The following is a 24,471-nucleotide window of genomic DNA, read 5'->3' as shown; positions in this document are numbered from 1 at the left end:
TGGATGGATAGATAGATAGATAGATAGATAGATAGATTAGATTAGATTGATGATAGATAGTGTCTCTCTCATAGCATTGTTTTAAGATTTAAGGGGGTAAGTTGTGGAGTGCCCAGTCCAGGCCTGGCATTCTAAGTTCTTATCAATGAAAGCTGCCATAAGTGTAGTATTCCTGGGCTGGCTATTGGGCAGCAGACGTGTACTCTTTCCCAAACTCAAAGGTGTCTGAAATGTCCCATGACTTCATTACTTTTAAAAAATGATATGAAGTCCAATCCCAGCCCCTGTTCTATCAGGCTTCAGGAAGCTCCATCTCAGTTATTATTCCAAACCGTCCACCCTCCAGGTTTCCCAGGCTGCCAGACACTGGGGGGCTCCACTATAGTTGACTCAGGGGACTAGTGCATGGGCCTTGTCCAGGCTCACCTTGTCAGGTGAGCAACCTGAAACCTGAACCTCTGTGCCTCTCAGGGTGCCGGACTCTCATACCTGGCTCTTATGCCTGGCGTCTGCCTTCCTTAGCCCACCTTGAAGCTCTCTGTTCCTCCTCCATTTGCAACTCCCCAGATCCCACATGACTTCAGGGATCTACAAGGAGGTATCTCTAGGACCCATCGTTCACCAACCTGCAGATCTCCCTCTGCTTGAAGAAATCCTGTTCCTCCTGTTCTCAACCAACCACAGTAAGGTCCCGCATGCTCCAGCCCCCGGGGCCCCAAGCATCTGCTCCTTAGCTTGGTAAGATCTTCATGAAAGAGAGAACGACAGGCTGGCTTCAGACAACTTCTGCTTTTAGCTCTGAATCACAAACTCCCCCAAGGCAGGAAGGTGCTGGGGTGGGAGTAGTAAGAGAGTGAAATATACGTTTATTTATTTACTTATTTATTAAACATCTCTTCTATGTGGCAGGTACCATTCTAGTTCCTGAGGTTCATGAGTGAATAAGTTGCCTCTCTAGAGGCTCACTTCCTAGCAAGGGGAGTCAGGTGATAAGTGCATAAACATACAAGGCAATTTTGCCTAAAGTGCTATAAAGAGAAGTTTTAAAATGTAATCCAGGAGAGAATGGGTTGGGAAAATTAACATTTGGTTGGGTGGTGGAGGGCGGTCTCTTTAAGGAGGTGATGTCTGACTGGAGACTCCGCTGCTAGGAAACCAGCCATGCAGGTATCTGGGCAGGAACATCCAGACGGAGGGATCAGCCCCCACAGTGGGAATGAGCTTGGCCTGTTCTGGAGTCATGAGCAAGGTGGTGGTGCAAGATGAGGCCAGAGAAGTCGCTGGAGGCCAGACCACCGTTTAAGTTGTTTGGATTTTATTTTAAATCCACTAGGAAGCCCACAGGATTTGAAGCAGAATGGTAACATAATCTGATACTTTTTTTTTGAGACTGCCTTACTCTGTCACCCAGGCTGGAGTGCAGTGGTGTAATCTTGGCTCACTGCAGCCTCAATCTCAAGGCTTAAGCCATCCTCCCACCTCGGCCTCCTGAGTAGCTGAGACTAGAAGCATGCACTACCATGCTCTGCTAATTTTTGTATTTTTGTAGAGATGGGGTTTAGCCATGTTTCCCAGGCTGGTCTTGAACTCCTGGGCTCAAGTTAGCCTTGGCCTCCTACAGTGCTAGGATTAGAGGCATGAGCCACTGCGCCCCAACCAATATACATATTTTTAATATCAATAGGTTTTTGGGGAACAGGTGGTATTTGGTTATATAAGTCAGCTCTTCACCCGAACAGTATACACTGAACCCAATTTATAGTCTTTTATCCCTCACCCCTCTCCCACCCTTTCCCTGGAGTCCCCAAAGTCCACTGTATCATTCTTATGCCTTTGCATCCTCATAGCTTAGCTCCCACTTATGAGTAAGAACATACGACGTTTGGTTTCCCCTTCCTCAGTTACTTCACTTAGAATAATGGTCTCCAACTCCATCCAGGTTGCTGTGAATGCCATTATTTTGTTCCTTTTTATGGCTGAGTAGTATTTGATGGTGTATAGATACCACAATTTCTTTATCCACTCATTGATTGATGGGCATTTGGGCTGGTTCCATATTTTTTGCAACTACAAATTGTGCTGCCATAAACATGTGTGTACAAGTATCTTTTCTGTATAATGACTACTTTTCTTCTGGGTAGATACCCAGTAGTGGGATTGCTGGATCAAATGGTAGCTCTACTTTGAGTTCTTTAAGGAATCTCCACACTGTTTTCCATAATGGTTGTACTAATTTACATTCCCACCAGCAGTGTAAAAGTGTTCCCTGTTCACTGCATCCATGCCAACATCTATTATTTTTTGAGTTTTTGATTATGGCCATTCTTGCAGAGATAAGGTGCTGATATGTATTTTTTTAAAAAGGTAACTTTGGCTGGTAGGCAGAGAATGGTTTGTGCAGGGGCAAAAGTGGAAGCAGGAGACCTTTGAGAAGCCTCATCATAGCACAGGGCAGACTGTGGTGCCTGTACTACAGTGGGAACAATGCCATTATCCCACCACAGTATATGCTACCATATTATTTTAATATTCACACTACTAGATTACCAGCAAAAACAATATGACCTCCTTTATCACTTCTAGTGGGCATTTTAATTACTTTCTTTCTTATTTATCTTTTTATTTAGGAATGAACATATGCAGTTTCCTACTAAGTTATTTTAAATCTTATGCTCTGTCACCATAAAATTAAATTGTATTTCTGAGAAGTGTATTCTTATGATAAGTTCTTTATTTTTCACGTTTTCCATTCCCATTTAGTATTTCAGAACCTCATGGTTAGCCAGCTAGTTCTTCTCCTTATAATGGATAATTTTAGAGGTCAACTTAATTAGGCTAAGGGATGCCCAGATCGCTTCTGTGTGTCTGTGAAGGTGTTTCTGGAAGAGACAAGCATTTGAATCTGAGTAAAACAAACTGCCCTCCCCAATATAGGCAGGAACCCCTCAGTCTGTTGAGGGCATGGATAGAACAAAAAGTCAGGGGAAGGGCTAATTTTCTCTCTCTCCTCTTGAACTGGGATATCCATCATCTCCTGTCCTCAGACATCAGAGCTCCTGGTTCTTGAGTCTTCAAAATCCAGGATTTATACCAGCTGCACCCATACCTCCCTACCTCCCTTCCTATGCCCCAACCCCGATGTAGACCTTTGGCCTTGGACAGGGAGTTACACTATGAGCTCCCGTGTTTCTCAGGCCTGCGGACCAGACTGAATGACACCACCAGCTTTCCTGGTCCTGCAGTTTACAGACTGCTTATCATAGGACCTGTCACCCTCCATAATCCCCATCATGAGCCAATTCCCAACATCAATTTACTTTATATCTATATGGATCCTTTTTATTCTGTTTCTCTGGAGAACCCTGACTAATATCCCCTTCCTCTTTCTTCTTTTATCTTCTAATGAGGATTAGATTTGATTGACTTCTGTCTTCATTTTTGAGCCAATTCCTCGTCATAACCTTTGCTGTTCTTCACAAAGAAGGTCATCAAAGGCTAAATAAAGATTTCTACCTTAAAAATCCGTCATATTTAGTCATAATCATGTATATCTTAAGCACTTACCATGTGTTAGGCACGAAGCTAAAAGTTTGTCTCACTTAATCCTCAAAATGAAATGGATACTTCTATCATCCCATTTTACAGAAGAAGAAAAGCTCTGGGAAACTAAGCAAATTTCCTAAGGTCTTATGCTAGAGTGAGTGGCATAGCCAGCTTTCAGGACCAAGTGTCTGATTCCCAGGTACACTCTTGATTAGCCACCTCATCTATCATTGGCCCAGTGGATGGTTTTTCCAGGCTTGACTAACCCAGTTTGAAAACAGAAGGACATGGAGCTATGTGAGCATAGACCACAGTTGTATTCTTTGCACCTACAGGAAGTAAACAACGTGCCAATCCAAGTTCTAATGCAAATAAAAGTCTATTTGTTTTCTGAGTCAATCCTTCAGGCATTATCTGTAACGGGTCTGTGGCTCCTCTGCGAAGACTGGGCCTTGATTGAATGTGATGTTGCCGTCAGTCTAGATTTGTGCTTACATATGTGACTGGTCCCCAGACGCCATACAACACTTGAATGCAGCCCAGTAATGGTTCCTGACCACCGCACCTCCACTCCAAGAGCACATAGCTGATGCAGCTGCCAAGCTATTTCCTAGCCTAATTACTTTCTTTATTTTCATGCCTGGCCATTGTTAATGACATTTGGCCATCACGCACACAGTAAATAGAATTAGGATGTATCGGAAAAAATATGACTTCTGTATAGAAAGTTGAGAATCCAGAAACTGCCATCTGGATTTTATGTCTTCTTGCACAATAAGACAGCCTCTCAAGGCAGCACATTTTGGGAGTAGCTTGGCAACATTCAGCAGCAGCTTGCTTCCTCTTTCTTTATCCTGCTTGCTCCCAGATGATGAGTCCTGCTCTGTAGGTTGAGTGGAGCAGGAGATGGGTCTATGGAGGAAAAACCTAAGGCTGTGTCTTCCTTATTCTCTGGCTCTGACCACTGCCAATTTGGTACAGTTCTGTCTATGGTTACGCTGCCATACTGCTGCTTTTCCCTCTGAAGTTTTAATGAAATCGTCCTAGTAAGTCTGACCCTCTTATTCTGCATAGAGCATGCTTTATTGTTTCATGTATTTTTTGAAGGCTAGTAGAGCTTCCTAAGGAAGGCAGGTCAGGAGAACCAAAGCTCTCATTAAATGCTAGCCATTACTACTACTGCTACTGGCAAAAACCCCAATGTGGAGTTCATCCTTTCTCTGTCTCTTACATCCTTCTTGATGCCTAGAAGAGTGATGGGTACGCAATAGATATTCCTTCATAGATTCTTGGTGGCCTGGCTTTATGCTTCCATTTCACTACCTATAAAATATCCGTCAGTGTTTTCCAAGCTTCAGTCATTTCCCCATTATCTTTGCATAATGATTACTATCTGTACAATTATTTTTTCAGTATACTTTTTATTTTATTTTATTTTTTTAGACAGAGTCTGACCTTGTCACCCAGGCTGGAGTGCAGTGGCATCATCTCAGCTCACTGCAATCTCTGCCTCCCAGGTTCAAGTGATCCTCCTGCCTCTGCCTCCCGAGTAGGTGGGATTACAGGCACATGCCACCACACCCAGCTAATTTTTGTATTTTTAGTAGAGGCGAGGTTTCACTATGTTGGCCAGGCTGGTCTTGAACTCCTGATCTCAAGTGACCCGCCCACCTTGTCCTCCCAAAGCACTGGGATTACAGGCGTGAGCTACTGTGCCCGGCCTTTCTTCAATATACTTTAAATCAACTGATGGTCTTTTAAAAAATTGATTACTTTTGCAATCTATATATTTCATCACTACCACAAACTGGAAACCAGCACCTTGTGCATTAGGTGGAAGGGAATGTTGAAACTTAATTTTTAACTGTTAAAAAATAAATGTGTCCTTGTATTATCTAAAAATGTCTATGTCCCCCGTGAAACAGGACATTGAAGTCTGAGCTTAGCTTGAAGGGGGCAGTGGTCAGGGCTGTCAGCGTGCAGCAGACCTTACGGCTTCCTTGTGCTCTGGACACATTTAACTGCCAGTATCTGCATCTCTGTGCATGAGGGATTTTCTGGGAACCACTGAAGTCCCCTCTGCCTTGGCCTGTAGGCTGCCAGGGAATTAACACCCTAGAAGTAGCTGATGGCTGATGAGAATTGGTGGATAAGTATCCCAGTTCCCCATGCCTCTTGTGGGATACTATTCCCCAGAGTATCCCTGTGGGGTTAGACTCTCGTCACTTACTATAGTATCTGGCTGAATAATACATCCTTTTTTGGCTGTCTTTCTTTCTTCTATCACCTCCCAACCCTTAAGCACTGTCCCTACACTTCCCAAATGAAGGGCTTGCACTTGAATGATTGTTTCCAGGTCTGCTTCTGGGAGAGTCCAAACCAAGTCTGAGGCTGCTTGCAAATCAGGGGTCAGTGGTCATTTTTATACTTACCAGCTAAGGTTTGCATGATGTGTACTTTGTACAACTGTGCATTGACTATGCCAGTTTATCAAATGATAAGTGGCAACAGGTGCAACCACACTTTGACAAATATTTCATCCAGGTGACATTTTCCCCACAAAAGAAATGATTTGAAAATATTTTCCAGAAAAAAATTTTAAAACAAAATATAGTTTCCAATAGTAATAGCTCTTTCCAACACACACAAGTAAATATGAGCTATTTTTTATTTGGATAATGTTTTGTTTGGATAATGTCCTCCAGTGAAAGAAAGTCAATATGCTGCAAGCCTGGTAGATATTAGGCTGAAAGCTTGGTTATAAATGCAAATAAAGCTGGGTGCAGTGGCTCATGCCTATTATCCCAACACTTTGGGAGGCCAAGGTAGGCAGATCACCTGAGCCCACGTGTTCAAGACCAGCTTGGGCAACGTGGCAAAACCCCATCTTTACAAAATAATAATAATAATTTTAAAAAATTAGCTGAGCATGGTGGCACATGCTTATAGTCCCAGACACTTAGGAAGCTGAGGTGGGAGGATTCCTTGAGTCCAGGAGTTCGAGGCTACAGTGAGCTATGATTGCACCACTACATTCCAGCCTGGGTCACAGAGTGAGACCCTGTCTTTAAAAAAAAGAAAAAAGAAGAAGAAAAGAAAGAGAGGAGAATGGGTCCTGGATAGGCAGCTGACAACTCTGTCACAGGATAAGGGTCAAGGAAAATTCTTTTGAGGAAGTGACATCTAAGCTAAGACTTAAAAATAAAGAAGAGTTACCTATGCTAACAGTGGGAGACGCATTCCAGGAAGAGGGAAGAGTAATACACGAAGGAGGGAAAGGAGGGGAGGGGAAGAAAGTGCAACTTCCCAGTTGTGCATCCCATAATAAGCAGCATGAGATGATTCTGGCCCCTTCCTGGCTTCCAATAGAGAGGCACAAGGACTGCTGTCAAATAATAAAAGAATGCCGAGCAGGAATATTAAGTGACTGTTCTCAGAAAGAGAAGATTATGTATCACCGTTTCTCCATGACTCATCCCTTCCCACATATCTTCAATTTTGAGCATTTAGTCCTTTTTCCACTGGAAGTATGAAATGGTGGTCCCTCTTCCTGCCAAACTCCTCATCAGCTTTGTTTTGGACATTGGCAAGAAGAAATCCTGTTTCCTGTCTTTTGTTTCCTGGCTGTAGCCTCTGGTTCCACCCCCTTCTTGGTCTCACAGTGTCTATTTCCGCCTCAGGCCCCAGAGTTTCTAACAAACCCATAGATCAGTTTTCTCTTCCAAAGTTACTAGTTACACAGAATTATCAAAGAGGAAAATAACTTTTCTTCATCCCAGGGGTTTTTTTCTTCTTGGATCACTTCGTTTTGTTTTTTTCTTAGGTTAAGTTCCCAGGCTCTCCTCTGCAAATGCAGGAAGAAATTAGCAGGTGTTGGGGCCTGATTCTTCTCGGGAACATACTGGAGCTGTCCTGGTGTCAGACCAGAAATGATGTAATCAAGTCACTGGCAACAGAATGAAGACAAGGAAAACTCCAGGGTTTATATCTTGGGTGTGGAGCTTGAGATATAATACTATGGCCAGGAGGGGGAGTAAAGTGGGCCTCCTTGCAAAGAACAGCTTTTGAGTTTGCATAATTTTTCCCGTTTCTAGGCTGGTTGACCTTAAGCAAGTTACTTGACCACTTTAAGGTTTGGTTTTTTGATCTGTAAAAAAGGAAATGACAGTACCTACTCATGATGTATCTATCCACTTGACTAGGCTAAGGCATGCCCAATAGCTGGCAGAACATTATTTCTGGGTGTGTCTGTGAGGATATTTCTGGAAGAGATCAGCATTTACATCAGTAGACTGAGGAAAGAAGATTCACCCTCATCGATGTGGGTAGGCATCGTCCAATCTGAGTAGAATGACAGGGCAGAGGAAGGGTGAATTTGCTCTCTGCTGAAACCGGGACATCCATCTTCTCCTGCTCTTGGACATTAATGCTCTTGGTTCTCAGGCTTTTGGTCTCTGAGACTGACACCAGCAAGCCTCTTCACCCTCCAGCTTCCCTAGCCTTGGGCCTCAGATTCTGAGTTACACTATGAGCTCCTGCTCCCGTTTCTCAGGCCTTTAAACTCAGACTGAATTATAGCACCAGCTTTCCTGGTTCTCCAGCTTGTAGACATCATACTGTAGAACTTCTCATCCTCCGTAATTGCGTGAGCCAATTCTATAATAAATGTCCTCATATATCTCTATATATATCCTATTGGGTCTGTTTCTCTGGAGAACTCTAATAATATATTACCTAATCAAATTGTTGTGAGGATTAAATAAAATGGTACATGTCATAGTGCCAAATAGCAAGCCCTCAACAAATGGCCATTATCTTTATTACTAGTGGGATTTAGATCATGTGTTTCTTACTAAAATAATAAATAATATTTATTGTTCATTTCAGCTATGAAAAGAAAATATTTGGAAGATCACTGATTCCTTCATGGAAAAGCTGGCTTGGGAATAGATGACGTGTCAAAGATTGGCATCAACCTTGAGCGCTTCTTCTAGGCTTGAGATACAGATTAAAAAAAAAAGCAAACCTCCCTAGAGTGAGGGCTACCTGGGATTCATGCTATGTCCCAAGGAGTTCTCAGTTTGAGGTCAGCCCCAGCTCTACAACTCACCAGGAGAGTGTGCGAGGATGAGGGAGAGAGCCTGCTCTGGTTCTCTTCAGGGTGACAATGACACCTGTTGACAGATGAGAATTCCAGCCAGGAATACAGATTTAGGAATCATGCTTCTCACTCTCATGATGACATAGAAAAGATGCCTCTGAATCTTTCTGCCAGTGTGTTAAAGCTATTCTGATATTGACTAGTTCTGAGCTTTGTCTCTATTCCACTAAACCACTAACTTCTGGAAATTAATTGTAGACCAAGATGAGAGGACTCTGTGTGTGGCTCCGTGAGTATGTCTGTTATACATGTCAACTGCATTTATATCTATTCTATATCTGTTAGGAAAGGCTAGGCTATGCTGCAAGAAATGAATAGCCCTAAAACCTCAGTGGCTTACAATGACATAAAGTTATTTTGCTCACACTGCATGTCCAGATCAATACCAGCTGTCCCTGGCAAAGAGAAGGGGGAAACAGAAAATTGTATTCTAGGCCGGGCATGGTGGCTCATGCCTGTAATCCCAGCTCTCAGGGAGGCAGAGGCGGGAGGATAGCTTGAGCCCAGGAGTTCGAGACCTGCCTGGGTAATACAGCGAGACCCCGTTCTCCACAAAAAGGAAAAAAAAAAAAAAAAAAAAAAAGACAAGAAAATTGTATTCTAATTCTTATAAGCTACTCTATATTCCGATAGCTTAAACAGATCCTTCGCCACACCTAACATTAGGAAAGAGTTCTCTCATCAGTGTTAGAATTTTTCTAATTCAGATAGATCTACCTGTAGTCAGTGGGCTCTAACTGATGTCTTGAACCTTTGAAATTATCTAGCTTGAAACTGTGGTGTACTGACCAGTGATCTAGTGAAAACAAGACAGGATAGGGATTTTAAAATGCCTGCTAAGAATCTCTTTTAAGAAAGGAGTGATGTTTCATCTGTTTGCTATGTTCAAAATCAAACCTGTTTCATGCTTTATATTTAAGTCAAAATTTTTTCAAGGCAGAGATCAGCACAGATGTTTCATTTGTATGTCTGTATCACTTCATTGCCTTAGTTCAGATTAATTTTGCTTACAATTTGGAAGTTGATAAAGTAATCCACTTAGTTGAAGGATGACTTCAGATCACACCTGCCAGTTAAAACACCAGGAACACACTGGACTTTTCAATTGTTTTGAATGAAATGTGCAAGTGAAGCCAGCAGAAATATCACTATAAGTCACTATTTACTGACTGCCTTGCATGTGCCTGGCACTGGTTTAAGCACGTTAAACACATTATCATTTACCATCTTCCCAGCAAGAGACAAGGCTGCTAAGGCTTTGAGAGCTACCATGTTCTGCTCAAGGTCACATGGCTGATACATGTCAAAGTCAAAGCCTAATCTCAGGTTTATCTGAATCCAGAGGTCAAATTCTGAACTAAATAGCAGTGAATGAATGAGACTGACTCCACTGAGGGAACCTCACAGATTTGGAGGGAGATTTTGACTGTATATGTGCTTATTTGACTGTTTTCCATTTGAGGAACTGAGACATGAAAAGAGTTCACCCAAGGATATGTTGTGGGTCTTATGTCAACCAAAAATTATCTCTGGTTATTATCTCTGAAAATGATAAAATAACATTATGTTCCCAGTCCTTGATGGAGAGCTTGATACCTGGATTTGAGCTCTCTGAAAGCTTACTGGCCCTGGGAAAAGTATGACTGGTGCTTGAGCCTTTTAGCTTATACTTCCCAATCAGATTTTTTGAAACTTCTGTTCCTCATAAACTCAAGCCAAAGCATGACTATGCATAGAAGGTGCAACAGCTCTTCAGGAAGGGAAATCGCTGCCCAGGATTCCACGTTTGAAATCATCCAATGCTATTTAAAGGCTTGGCCAAACTTCAAAGTTGGTTGAATTCACTAGGGGTAACCTGGAATTTCTATTTCCCAAAAAGGGATTTCTTGACACTTTCTCTTAACCTTGTGATGGTCCCTTATTCTGAGGACCCTACAGGATATTCATTGATTCTATAAGCATTTCTTGAGAACTTCCTCTGTGCTAGGCATGTGCTGGTAATATTGTGGTGGACAAAACATAGTGTTTGCTCTCAAAGAGCTTATAGTCTAGTCAGGAATATAGAACGTGACATGGGCAATGAGTTCAGTTGTCATTTTTTTTTTTTTTGAGATGCAATGCCACATTTAATATTCTTTCCAGTGATGCCTTGGACTAAGCAGGTACTTTCTATTTCAGGCAATGGGTCACAGTATAAGGAAGACTTGGGGACAGATAGGGACACCTAGGTAATAAGTGATTGGTCATGTTGCACATTGGCCCTATTACTTAACCTCACTGAGCTTCAAGCTTCCCCTCTGTAAAATGGGGATAATAATACTGGCTTTGAAGGGCACTGTAAGGATTAAATGAGGTCATATGTGTTAAACATCTATCATCGTGCCTGGTTCACAGGAAGTGCTCATAACTGTTAACAGCCAATAAAGATGAGAAATAGTGAGGATTCCAGCAACAATAAGAAAGGGTAAAAACTGTAACAATCAGATGGGTGTAGAAATAAAATAGAGGCTGATGAGAGAAAAGGGTTCAATCACTAAAGCTATTTTCTCTGCAATAGTCACCCCTTAAAATGTGTATTTGGATGCAATTTCCAGCCTTTAAAAAATTCATAAAGAGTCAACTTTTTATTAAATTTGTATGTAAAGGGCAGATATAGCTGAATGCGAGCTGGTTTAAACTGAGCCCAAACTTTTTTCCTTTTTCTTTTTTCTCTTGTCTTTTCCTTGCCTGGGTCCAGAACAATAAGCTTTGTTTAGAGGAAGAGTATTTACCCAAGGCCTGTTTCTACTTAAGATATTTCAGCAGGACAGTGAATAACCTCTTATCCTATTGAGAAATTTTCACTGTCTAGAATTACTGGAACAAAGATGTCATTATTAAAACAAACTTTTGACCTTCTATAGAATGGTCACTTTAGCTACAAGAGAAGCATTCACAATGGCTTTATAAGAATGGAAGCTATGACATCATTATTATATACAACACTCTATCAAAGATTTTGATTGTGAGAATCAGTTAGAATTCTTTGGTGGTAAGCAACAGAACTAACTCTGGCTCACTTAAGCAAAAGAAACAATTTATTACAAGGTTATCAAGGTTGCTTACAGATCTGAGGGAAAGGCTGCAAAACCAGGTTTCTGAAAGCACAGGAACCAGGGCAACAGCTTAGGAAGCAGAAACTAACAGATTTTTGGGGTCACTCACACCAGATGAATCAACTTCATTTATTTTGTCTCTGCTTCAGCTCTCTCAGTATTAAATTTCCTGGGAGAGAAAATCTGGTTGGCCAAACTGGGTCTTGGGCCCAGGGGGCAGCCAGGGGGCAGCAGAGCACCTTGACTGACAGTCCTACAAAGCCTTCCTACAGTGGGAGAGGGGCCGGTAGTTCCTCAAGGAAACTGAGGCACGGCCACCCGAAGTGGGATTAGATCATGGGAAGGTATCAGTACTTTCATACTACAGCAAGCTTCTAGGGCAGAGATGTCATGGAGGAATCATCACTTTACTTAAAGGGACAACTGAGGAACTGAATTAAAGTGGTTTGCCCAGGAGCCACAGGTAGTGGCAGAAAGGAAATGTTCTGACCCCCACCAGCCAAATGGGAATTTTCCTTATTCCATCCAGTCTGCTAAAGCAGTGGTTCAGAGGCTTGGCAGTGCATCAGAATTACCTGTGGAGCTTATTAAAAATAGAGAAGCTAGGTTTGGCATAGGGCTGGGGCATCTGTATTTTTAATAAGCCTCTCGTCTGATTCTGCTTACAACCAACTTGGAGGCCCACTACATCATCAAATTTCCATAGGATCTGATATAGGAAAAGAACATTGCAGAATTAAAAATGGGATAAGATATGATACAGTTTGGATATTTGTCCCCTCCAAATCTCATGTTGAAATGTGATCCCCCAATGTTGGAGGTAGGGCCTAGTGGGAAGTGTTTGGGTCACGGAGGCAAATCCCTCATGAATGGCTTGGTGCCCTCCTCACCGTAATGAGTGAGTTCTCACTCTATTAGTTCATGTGAGAGCTGGTTGTTTAAAAAGCCTGGCACCTCTCCCCCATCTCGCCTGCTTCCTCTCTCACCATATGACTCATCTTCTCTCCTTTCACCTTCCTCCATGAGTAAAATCTTCCTAAAGTCCTGACCAGAAACAAATGCTGGTGCCATGCTTTTTGTACAGCCTGCAGAACCATGAGCCAAATAAACTTTTTTAATGAAGTACACAGTCTTGGGTATTCCTTTATAGCAATGCAAAATGGATGAATGCAGTAATTTCAGGGGAAAGGTTTGGGTTTGTGGATAATATTTTTTGAGGTCCAATTTGTGTTAGCTGATTTCATGGTTTGGGGTTTGAGGGAATGTGAGGACAGGGAGAGGTCTTTCCCTGTTTGTGACAAGCCTGCACCAAGTGGATCATGCAGGTTAGGCTGTTTCCTAGAAAGCATCTGCCGTTGAGCATATTAAGCCTTGAGCATATTAAGCACTAAGCAAGGAGCAAGGCTGGGACCCCTCTAGGGTGGTCCTGACTATCTACAGTATTAAAGGGGGAGGATCAGATTATACGGGTAGGGTACCCAAGTACCAAGATCTGGAATACAAAAAAGGGTTGGGAAATAGGCCTGAGCTGGCACAAACAGGAAAAGGATCTGTTACCTTTGTCTTGTTTCAGCTGATAAAGACAGGCTAATGCTAAGTCTCTTAACCAACCTGGAGGATGGAGAAGAAGGGAGGGTGCTGTTCTTCTAGGAAGCTGCATTCCTCCACTCTTTACCTGGGTACTCCTATCCACCCTTCAGGTCCTTGCCTAAATATTACCTCCACAGAGAGGCCTTCCTAACACCCTCTTCCCTCAACTCAATCTAACCTAGGGTCCTTCCTGTTCTCTCTGTGGTCATCTGGCCTTTCCCAGAGCCAGATTCATGGACATACAACCTGTAGAGTCATTCTGTACTTAGAAGGACTCTATGCTTGGTTTAATGCTCTGCTGTCACCATCCTGAAATTCTTAATACTTTTTGAACCAGGGGTCCTCCATTTTCATTTTTCACTGGGTTCTGCAGATTATATAGCTGGTCCTGTTCTTTCCCTTTCTTGAACTTAGCACCTTTAATTGCTATTAAATTAGGTGTTAATAGTCCTAACATCTAGCTCCATACCTCCCACTTCATACAGGCTTAATAAACATTGCTTAACCTTTTGAAATTATGGTTATTTGACTACTTTTGAGTTACAAAAAGCATATTCATATGATTAAATGTAAACTATTTTGGATGAATGAATAGATGAATGAATGAATGATGGCAGGAAGAAAGATACTTTGGACAAGTGCATTGTTGACCCAATATCCACTCACCTACTTCCTTTCTAATAGAACCTAAATTATAATCAGGTGTCCATCCCTTCCCCAGTGACTCAGGGGAGGTGACCCAATTCCCAATTCCAAGGTAGATCTTGATTAGCCTACATTTTCTCTTTCTTAAAAATAGTCTTCTCTCTCTGGACATTGTCGGGTTTGAATGTGACTCCCAGGACTACTGAAGTCATCTTGCTATCAGTCTAACAATTAAACCAACCAAAGCGAAAAGTAGCGCCAAGGACATTGTATAAAAGCAGTAGCAATATGCATAAATGAAAGCAGTATTCTAGATGGCCCTTGCTGTACTCTGAGCTTCTTATTATGTGAGATAATAGGATTTCTGTGTTGTTTCTTCTGGTTGTCTATTGCTATAAAACAGTTACCACAACATGGAGTGGCTTAAAACAGCATCCATGTTATTAAATTTCACAATTTTGTAGGCCAGGAAGCCAGGAAGGACTTATTTAGGTAATTCTTCTATTCCATGTATCGTTGACTGAGGTCCCTTAGTGGTATTCAGTTGGCTGATGGGCTGGTCTTTAGAGTTCACATATTTGGCACCTTGGCATTGCCGGCTGGAAGTGTAGGCTCAGCTAGGACCTTTAACACACACACATGACCTCTTCAACATGGCCATCTCAAGGTACTCAGACTTCCTCCCCAGGGTGAGGGGCTTCCAGAGAGAGTATTCCAAGAGACAGGAAGTACAAGCCTCCAGTCTCTTAAGGCCAGAGGCTGGACTGGCACAGCATCACTTCTGTCATATTCTATGGGTCAAAGCAGTCACAAAGTCCATTGAGATTCAAGGGGAGAGGACATCGTTTACCTCTTGATGGGAAAATTATCACTTTATGGCTATTTTAATCCTTCACACTATTTAAGTCAACTGGACACTGGTTTTCTGTTATTTATAGGCAAAAGAATTCAAGAATTCCTGAGGAATTCAAGGAACTCAGGGTTGTCTCAAGCTTGGCAAGATATTTCTTCCTGTTCCCCTAACACAGGAGTCTGTACACTTTTTCTGCAAAGGTCTAGATAGTAAATATTTCAGGCTTTACAGGCCACATGGTCTCTTTTGCAACCACTCAACTCTGCCAATGAGGCATGAAAACCAGCCATGGAAAATAAATAAATGAATGAGTATGGTTATATTCCAATAAAAGTTTTCTTTATGGTCACTGAAATTTGAATTTCACATAATTTTCACATGTCACAAATTGTTTTGTTTTTCATCCATTTAGAAGTGTAAGAATCATTCTTAGCTGTGGGCTGTCCAAAAAAAAAAAAAAAAAAAAAAAAGAAAGAAAAAAAAAAGCACAGGCCAGGTCCCTCTGTTATTTCTTGGGCTATATTTTACCAACCCCTACTCTAACATATCAAGCTAGCTTCAGGCTCAGGACCTTTGCATGTGCTGCCTCCCGGAATGCTCTTCTGGGTGGGTCTCCATGTGGTTTGTATATTCTCTTCATTGGGTTTTATCTCAAATATTACCTCTTCAGAATAGTCTTCTCTGATCACTATATCTAAAATAGTACCCTTACTCGGAAACACATTCTCTCCTTGTATTTTCTTTTCTTTTCCTTTTTTTTTTTTTTTTTTTTGAGACAGAGTCTCACCCTGTTGTCCAGGCTGGAGTGCAGAGGCACGATCACAGTTCACCGCAACCTCCGCCTCCCGGGTTCAAGTGATTCTCCTGCCTCAGCCTCCTGACTAGCTGGAATTACAGGCACCCACCACTATGCCTGATTGATTTTTGTATTTTTAGTAGAGATGGGGTTTCACCATGTTGGCCAGGCTGGTCTTGAACTCCTGACCTCAGGTCATCCACCCACCTCAGCCTCCCAAAGTGCTGGGATTACAGGCGTGAGCCACTGTGCCCAGCCTCTCCTTGTATTTTCTTGATAGCATGTCTAACTGTCAGAAATTTTGCTCATTTATTTATTTACATATTTGTTGCTTTTTCTCCACCCTCACTAGATTCTAATCTAAATGAAGACATGAAGGGATCATGTCTGTCTTATTTACTTCTGTGAACCCGTTATCTAGCACAGTGCCTGGCATGTAATAGATGCTCAAGTAAATATTGGTTGAATCAATAATGGTTACAATTCAATTCAGGGCTTGAGAAGAACATAAAAGTCTACTCCATTTATACTGATTGAATGAGAAAGATAATGAAAGCAGAGGAAGGAGATCAAGTCATCACCTTTACTCAGAGAAGCTTCTGTCCCTCTGTTATTTCTGTGTGTTTCAGGGAAAACTGAAGGAAAAATTCTTCTCCTCTTATATAATTTTGAAGATAGCTATTTTTCTCTCTTGGCAGATATGAATGACTTATCATGTCTGTCCAGAGGCAGGGAAAGGAGAAACAATCTTATTTGAGAAGGGAGGATATCACTGCAGTGGTTGTGAAATCGTGTTTAGAAGCTAGATTACTCTAGACCACTAAGGTATGATTTCACAGAAATTCCCAAGATCCCTGCAGGGGAAATAACAAAGGTCCTGGGTGGCATGGCAACAACAGAGATGACAGAATTGGGAATAACATCAGGCTAAACCTGTCCTGGGAGGCAGGGAGGAAAAGCAGCAGCAAGTACAACATTCGGGACCGAGAGCTTGAGCTTGAACAGAATGTACCGGTGCTGCTGGGTGGCAGCCAGGCCCAACAATTTAGCACTGGGCTTTCTAAGCCTGGGGACAGAAGTGGCTTCCAGCCAGTCCTGCCTCTACTTACTAAAACAAACAGATTGGCAAAGGAGAACGAGCCTGTTCTAGGTGAATATAATAAACAGGAAGTGTCCATGGGAAGCAGTGAGGTCCACAGTTTAGGCTGTGAGTTCAGTGAATTCAGCTTAGGAATCGAGCACTGACACAGATCACAAAGTAGTGGAGAGTGGGCCTGATACAGAAAATAACAAGGGGCTGACCTGAAAATGTTGAGCACAGTGTGGAAGGCACAATAGGCTAGCTGGGAAGAAGCATGAACTTGGACACTTGAGTCCCTGTTGGTAGATGAGGCAGAGAAAATAGAGATCAAATGATGTCTATCACCTGGACTTACTGGTTGCAAGTAGTGGAAAAGCTATTAAAAAAAAAAAAAAAAGGACCAACCCTTAAAAAGGGCATTTATAGGCTCACATATTTGAGGAGTATGGCAATATGCTAGCTTTAGAGATGGTCAGAGACAGGATCTCAAAGAATGTCTTCAGTACTTGGTCTCTCTTTCTTCCTCTCTCAGTTCATCTTTCCTCTGTGTTCGCTTCATTCTGAGTCTTTCCCCATGATGCCCAGTGTGCTACGGGAGCAGTGGTCCACATCAGCTCTAGGTGTATATCCATGCAGCTTCAAGTTCAGATAAGAGTACTTTTGGCCTGGTTGTTCTAACAAGTCCAAGAATTCTATCTCATTTCTTCTGAGTGGGTCCTAAGCTCATTCCTGAGCCAGTTACTGGGCCCACGGGTTTACAGTGTTTCATTGGTCATCTCTGGGCTGCATGCCCTCGCCTGAAGCCCAGTGGACTCAGCTTTACCAAAATCACTTGGACTAGGAATCAGAGAGAAGTGGTTCCTCAAGAAAAACTTGGTACTGTTTATATCAGAATTGGGTATGGTAAGCAAAAACAAATCAAATTAAAACAAATGAAAAATAGACGTTTGCAGCCAGTAATCATCACACTCACATAGAATTGACCAGAAGCCACAATCTCTCTCATAAGTACATGAATGTAATTCTAAATGTTATAACCCAATCTTAGACATTCAGTTGTTTTTACACTGACAAAGCTGCATGCTCTGGTTTAAATTAGCTTTAGGGAGTTAACACCAAGAATAGAAAATAATCATCATAAATGAGGAAAAATGTATCCAAAATTATTTAAAACAAAAATGCATAACAGCATAAACTTGGAATTAAAATTGGTAACTAGAAATGCAGCTATTGCTCAAATAACCCTTGAATTAGAAGATTAAAAAGCTCTAGAAAAAAGAAATGTTTATATTTTCCATCTGGAGACCTACTTAACTCTTATTTATTTATTTATTTATTTATGACAGAGTCTTGCTGTGTTGCCCCGGCTGGAGTGCAGTGGCATGATCTTGGCTCACTGCAACCTCGGCCTCCTGGGTTCAAGCAATTCTCCTGCCTCAGCCTCCTGAGCAGCTGGGACTACAGGTGTGCGCCACCACACCTGGCTAATTTTTGTATTTTTAGTAGAGATGGGGTTTCACCATATTGGCCAGGCTTGTCTCAAACACCTGACCTCGTGATCCACCCGCCTCGGCCTCCCAAAGTGCTGGGATTACAGGCATGAGCCACCGCGCCCGGCCTCTTTTTTTATTTTTTATTTTTATTTTGAGATAGGGTCTCACTGTGTCACCCAGGCTGGAGAGAAGTAATGTAATCATGGCTCACTGCAGCCTTGACCTCCCTGGGCTTAGGTGATCCTCCCACTTCAGTCTCCTGAGTAGCTGGTACTACAGGCACATTCCACCATGCCTGGCTAATTTTTGTATTTTTTTGTAGAGACAGGGCTTCACCATGTTGCCCAGGCTGGTCTCAAACTCCTGGGCTTAAGTAAACTGCTTGCCCTGGCCCTCCAAAGTGCTGGGATTACAGGTATGAGCTACCGCACCTGGCCTTAACTTTCAATTTAGGATTAATTCATGAAGAAATGTTAACATGGGAGAAGGCTCAGAATTTTACAAGCCCGTATGATACCTGACGAAGTGTGGTGGTGTCCTTGGCTCCTATGCCTATCTCACTTTATCCCCATGACACCACCTTTCTGACCACTTCCTTTCTGCCTCCCTTACCCACCCCTGAAGCATTGTGTTTCTGGAGTTTCATCTTTGGTTTCCAGCTCTTCTCTTTTTATATACTCTTGCAGAGTAACTCTTCCTTTACTCTTTTCAACAGGCACCCACTGAGAGCCTCCTTTGTCCCAGGTACTGGGCCAACCATCCTCATAGGTTAACTCCTGAATATCTGTGTGCTAATCATACCCAACTCTCTGAAGTCTAGATTCTCCCTCCAAATTCACACTTGGAAATTCATGTAGAGTTCCTTTATAGGTAGTTCTTGAATGTTCTTGAATGGATAAATAGAATGCTTCTCCCTAGTGATTCAAGTTTAACATACCTAAAAATGAAATCCTCTTCCTTCCTGATTCTATCTGTACTTGTATTAATACTTGGTAATACCCTCCAGGATCAAAACTTCAGGATTGTCCTTGCCTCCTCCCTCTAGTCTCCCTAACATCAAATCCCACTGATTTTTGACTCAGTATTTCTAAGTCTGTCCTCTTATCCCCCATCTTCCCTCCTCCTTCCCTAATTCAGACCTGTGTCACCTTTTATTTAAATGCTGGTCTCCCTCCCTCCAAGCATATCCATGTATCAATCACATTCCCCTGCTTCAGTGGCTCTCCATTGCCTATTATACTCTTTAATATGCTAAATAAAGTTCCCTGGATCCTGCCCTCTGCTCCACTTCCAGCTTTACCTCTAGAGTGACCTGCCTCGAATGTCTGTAGTTTTCTGCACACCTTACACAGATTCATGCCACTGTGGCTTTCTGCATGCTCTACCCTCTGTCTGGAATATATCTCACCCCAAGCTTTAGTTGAGGTGCAGCTCCTCTAGGAGGCCTTGTTGGCACTCTTCAGGCTGAGCTGAGTGCCCTTGCATTGGCTCCCATAGCACACTGGGCATCCTCTCTCATTGCACTCTGAAGTTCAGGTCCTCTGGCTGTCACTCAGACTCCCTTGTGAGTTCCTTGAAGGTGTGGGCATGTCTCGTTCGTCCTTGGCTCCCCAGTGCCTAGTCCAGCACCTGAAGCATAGTAAGATTTCAGTAAATGTCTGGGGAGTGAAAGAACAGTTATCATTGTAGATCTATGTTTCTTCTTAAGTGCTTATGATTCTTCTCATAATTATAGGTCTGTCTCTCCTCTTGGTCTTCATAGCTCTCTTCATGTGACAAAGAAACTCCCTAAAATACTAAAAGCTAAAGGAGATTGTTATCTAAGCTTGAGATGGAAGGTGGCCAGCAGAAACTTGTAGGTAATCTAATTTGCATTTTCTGGGCCAAAGGATTAATTCTAGAGGCCAAAAACAAATACTACAGAACCTAAAATACATACTAGTTTGACACAATGGATCAGAAGAATGACTAACAAAAAAATAAGATCCTATTTCTCTAGTTTAAACCATTTATTATATTCAGTTTTTCTAAGCCTTATCTGGAATTGTCAAACTAATATTTTCTAAATTAATTTTAAATCCATATGGAATGTCAACTAGTCTTTGTACTGCATTCTGAGTAAGAAATGAACAAGACAGTATTCACCCTGCAGAAGGCATTCAGCAAATGGTTATTGACTTTATATTTTCCTATTGGAATACACATAATATTTCACCAAAAGAAAATTATTCATTAATTCATTCAATAATTTTTTTGAGTACTTGTTATGTGTGAGGCACTGTTCTAGGCCCAGGGGATATAGCACTGAACAAAGGACTTTTCTGTCTAAAAGAGCACACTCCCACTCTCTTACCCTGCTGTCATGGGGTTTTCATTCTATTGTGAAGAAAATAACCATAAATCATGCAAGAAATATACATCACCAAAAACCATGATAAGGATTGTGGTGAAAAATAAAACAGGGTAATGGTGTGTGTGTGTGTGTCTGTGTGTGTGTGCTATTTTGGATGGGGAAGGTAGGGGAAGCCTATCTGAAAATATGATATTGCAATAGAGACTTGAAGGAAGAAAAAGAATGTCATGTTAATATCTATGAAAAAAGAATTATAGGCAGAGAAAACAGCAAGTGTGAAGGCCTTGAGGGAAGAGACTAGGTATGCCTTATTTGAAGAATATCAAGAAGGCCAGGTAGCTGGGGCAGAGTGGGCAGAAGGAGAAGGGCAGGACACGAGCTGAGAAGAATATCTGTGGGTCAGATCGTGGTTTTGTTTTTACTCTGGTAAGATGGAAACCACTGGAGGGTTGTGATCAGAGGGGTGATATGCTGTCTTCTATGTTCACTCTAAAGGATCACAGCCAGTTGCCTGGGCTTGACCACAGGGAGTGGCAGGGGCAGAAATCAAAAGATCAGTTGCAATTATCCAGGTAAAAGATGGAGGCTGTTGCAATAATCCAGGTAAAGAATGTTTGGTGGCTTGAACCAGGGTGGTAGCAGAATAGGTGGAAAAGTAGTCAGGCAATAGGTATCTGTTGGAGACTCAGTAAAAAGATTTGCTGATGACTGGGTATGAATTGTGAGGGGGGAAAAGGGTGGCTCTAAGATTTTGTCTTGAACAACTAAAGGATGGATTTAGTGGGGTTTGGGGAGAAAAATCCAGATTTCAGAGGTGAGAGGGAGAGATGTTAATTCTGGTGTCTCTTTAAATTTGAGATGCCTATTCAGATATACAAGTAGAGCGTTGAGCAGTCAATTGTGTACACCTGTTTGAGTTCAGGAGCGAGGTCAAAGCTGGGCTAGATGTTGGAAGTTGTTAGTGTGCTGACAGTGTTCAAAGCTATGGAGTATTCAAAGTTGGGGTCACCTAGGAGGTGTGTTTGGATAGAGATTTGAGAACAGGCCTGGAGTATTCTAACATTTAGAGATTGGGAAAATGAGGAAGAATCACAAAAGGAAACTGAGAAAGAGGGATCAGTGAGATAGAAGGAGACCCAAGAGAAAGTGAGTGGGTGGAGACCCAGAGGCCAAGTGAAGAAAGATTGTTATGCCTGAAGTAAGAAACAACCCACCAAGTTCCCATTTACCCCAGGTCTCAGTGGATGGTGTACTTCCACATCTATGTGTCTGTAAAGATGTTTTTTCTTTATTGTTTTTGGCCTGGGGTTACCCAACTGCCATATACTCCCTTTGTTCCTTCCCCTAGAAACTCTGAGTCCATGTGGTCCAAGACTTCAGTACTGGGCCTGTGTGGTTATGAGTTCATATTTCTCTTTTCCTCTTATGACAGCTATAAGATCAGTTCACCTTTTGTTTACAGTTCTAAGGAGAATTTGAAGCACTGAGCATATACCAGCATTGTCCACTCATAAAATCACTCATTTATTCATTTGCTGTGTAGTTACTGGGAATTTGCAATGTGCAGGCACTGTTCTAGAAGCTGATGATATAGCCATGAAGCAGATAGACCCAACATGAGCTTTGCCAACAGGGAACTTATATTTTAGCGAAGTAAGAGGGAATTACTTTCAATTGGGAGGGCAGGGAAGTATCTCTGAAGGGCTAGATTCTGCTGTCTCCAAAGTAACCAGCTCATCTGTTCCTTTTTTAGAATCCTGAATCAAGCCTGTGTTCCCAGTTCCTAGAAATCCTCAAGGTTATTGGTTTCCTCCTCACTTAATAGAACAATGGAAGAAATCTGCCTCCGATTCTATCTTCACATGAGCAACTATTTATAATTTATAATATTACTCTGAAAATCAGTTCTTTTCAAGTTTTATCTAACACCCACCAGAAGAAACAAAAGATCATGAAAATGGAATTTGTCAAAGTTCCTCTCCCAACAATATGATGTTATTTAATTTTGCTAACATTTTTTTGAACACTTACTATATTGCAGACACTGGTCAAAGTAAAGCATTTTATGTGCATCCTATCATCTCATCATCACACAGCCCCATGAGGTAGATACTATTATTATTAACCACATTTCACACTCAAAAAAACTGAGGCTTAGAGAGACTAAGTAAATTATCCAAGGTCACACAGCCATGAAGTGGCAGAGCTGTTGTTAAAACCTATGTCTGTGATGTTTAAGATTTTGCTCTTAGCATTACTTTGAAAGTGACAATATGAGGGCATTTAATGTATTTTTTTGGCCCAATGTGATCTGCAGAAACTATGTATTTTAAGTACTACGTTTATTTTATTTACCAAATTATTGTCAGATAAGAAACCGAAATAAAAGATTACAGGGTCTAGGATTCCTCCACAATGAACGAACTTTGGGGTATTTCAGTGACAAATCGGCTTTAATGCAATCAAATTTCATCCTGCAATGAAAGTGTGTTAGTTTGTGGTTTCCAGTTTAAAAACAGCACTATATTGTCTTCCAGAAATATATAAATAGAAATTCAAGAAGTATTTCAATGAATACAGATAAAATAAGTTTTGTAAGAACATCAAATATGTGGGTTTCATTTCTTAGCTCAGTTTAGAAACTGTAATTTCAATTTTTTTTAGCAGCTGTTGTAAATTTTGAGATTTGAAAAGTTCATGTAACATAAATCCTCATTTATTAAGCATTTAAATTATATGCCTAATAATTTACTGTGTATATTACTTCACTTGTTCTTAACTATAACTCTATAAAATATTATTGTCCTTGATTTACAGATGAAGATATTGAGACTCAGTTAAGTAACTTGCTTGAAATTCAAAAACGTTAACTGTAGAAGGCAGTATTTGAACCCAGGGTTCAAAACCCCATGATCTTTTTATTACATGACTTTATTTCCTATTCAGTCTTCAGAAGATGTATTATTTTATTAGATTATTCTCATTCTCTAAATAAGTGACTTTGGGGAACTATCTTTTTTTCCTGGTATTTTCCCCTGCCTTTAAAACAATGTGATCAAACTGGAAGTTTTTCATGATCTCTCTTAGCCCTAAAGCTCCTTGGTTCTGTAATTCCATGAATAGCCCATTTCAAAGATAATTCTACAGTAATCAGTGGGACTCCTGTTTTTCTCTTTTTTTTTTTTTTTTGGAAACAGAAAATTGAAACTTTTAAATTAGTTTAGTAAATACATCTATTCTTTTTTTTCTTTTATAGTCATGGTTATATTATTTGGCCCTTCTTAGTTGTAACATGTTTTCTCACTGTCATTTCTCTCATCAATGATAACCTGAAGATATATATTTGAATTGCTTTCCCTAATTTATAGCTGGAAAACCTGGCTATGCTGGTACCTTAAATTGGCTTTCCTGAGGTCACGGGCACTCAGTACCAAGAAGAATTTGTACCTATGCATTTGAAATTTCTGAATTTCTGGTCTTTCTCTGTACTTGCTCACTCCTTTCTTACATTTGGCCCAATGATGGGCAAACTACAGCCTACAGGCCAATTTCAGCCTACCATCTGTTTTCGTATGGTCCATGAACTAAGAATGATTATCACATTTTAAAATGGTGGGGAAAAAAAGACTATTCTGTGACATAAAAATTATATGAAATCCAAATTTCAGCATCTATAAATTTTGCTGGAATATAGCTACCACACTCATTCTTTTATGCACTGTTTTTGGCTGGTTTTCTGCCTCAATAGCAGAGTTGAGTAGGTGCAACCAAGACTGTATGGCCTACAAAGCCTAAAAGTTTGTTATAGAAAAAGTTTGCTGACCAACTATACTGATTGCTTACTATTGCTAGGCACTCTGC

General features: G+C 41.3%; 1 long non-coding RNA gene across 1 annotated transcript; it reads left to right on the top strand.

Annotated features, from left to right (window-relative positions):
• Positions 1-8,531: 8,531 nt before the first annotated feature.
• On the top strand, positions 8,532-24,267 carry LOC117064593. Its single transcript, XR_004429547.1, has 4 exons — positions 8,532-8,933; positions 20,020-20,116; positions 21,106-21,213; positions 22,364-24,267. It is a non-coding gene; the product is annotated as an uncharacterized LOC117064593 (long non-coding RNA).
• Positions 24,268-24,471: the final 204 nt, after the last annotated feature.

This window comes from Trachypithecus francoisi, unplaced genomic scaffold (assembly GCF_009764315.1).
Source record: "Trachypithecus francoisi isolate TF-2019V2 unplaced genomic scaffold, Tfra_2.0 Lachesis_group2, whole genome shotgun sequence".
Classification (NCBI taxonomy): Eukaryota; Metazoa; Chordata; class Mammalia; order Primates; family Cercopithecidae; genus Trachypithecus; species Trachypithecus francoisi.
This window is presented reverse-complemented; position numbering and strand designations above follow the sequence as displayed.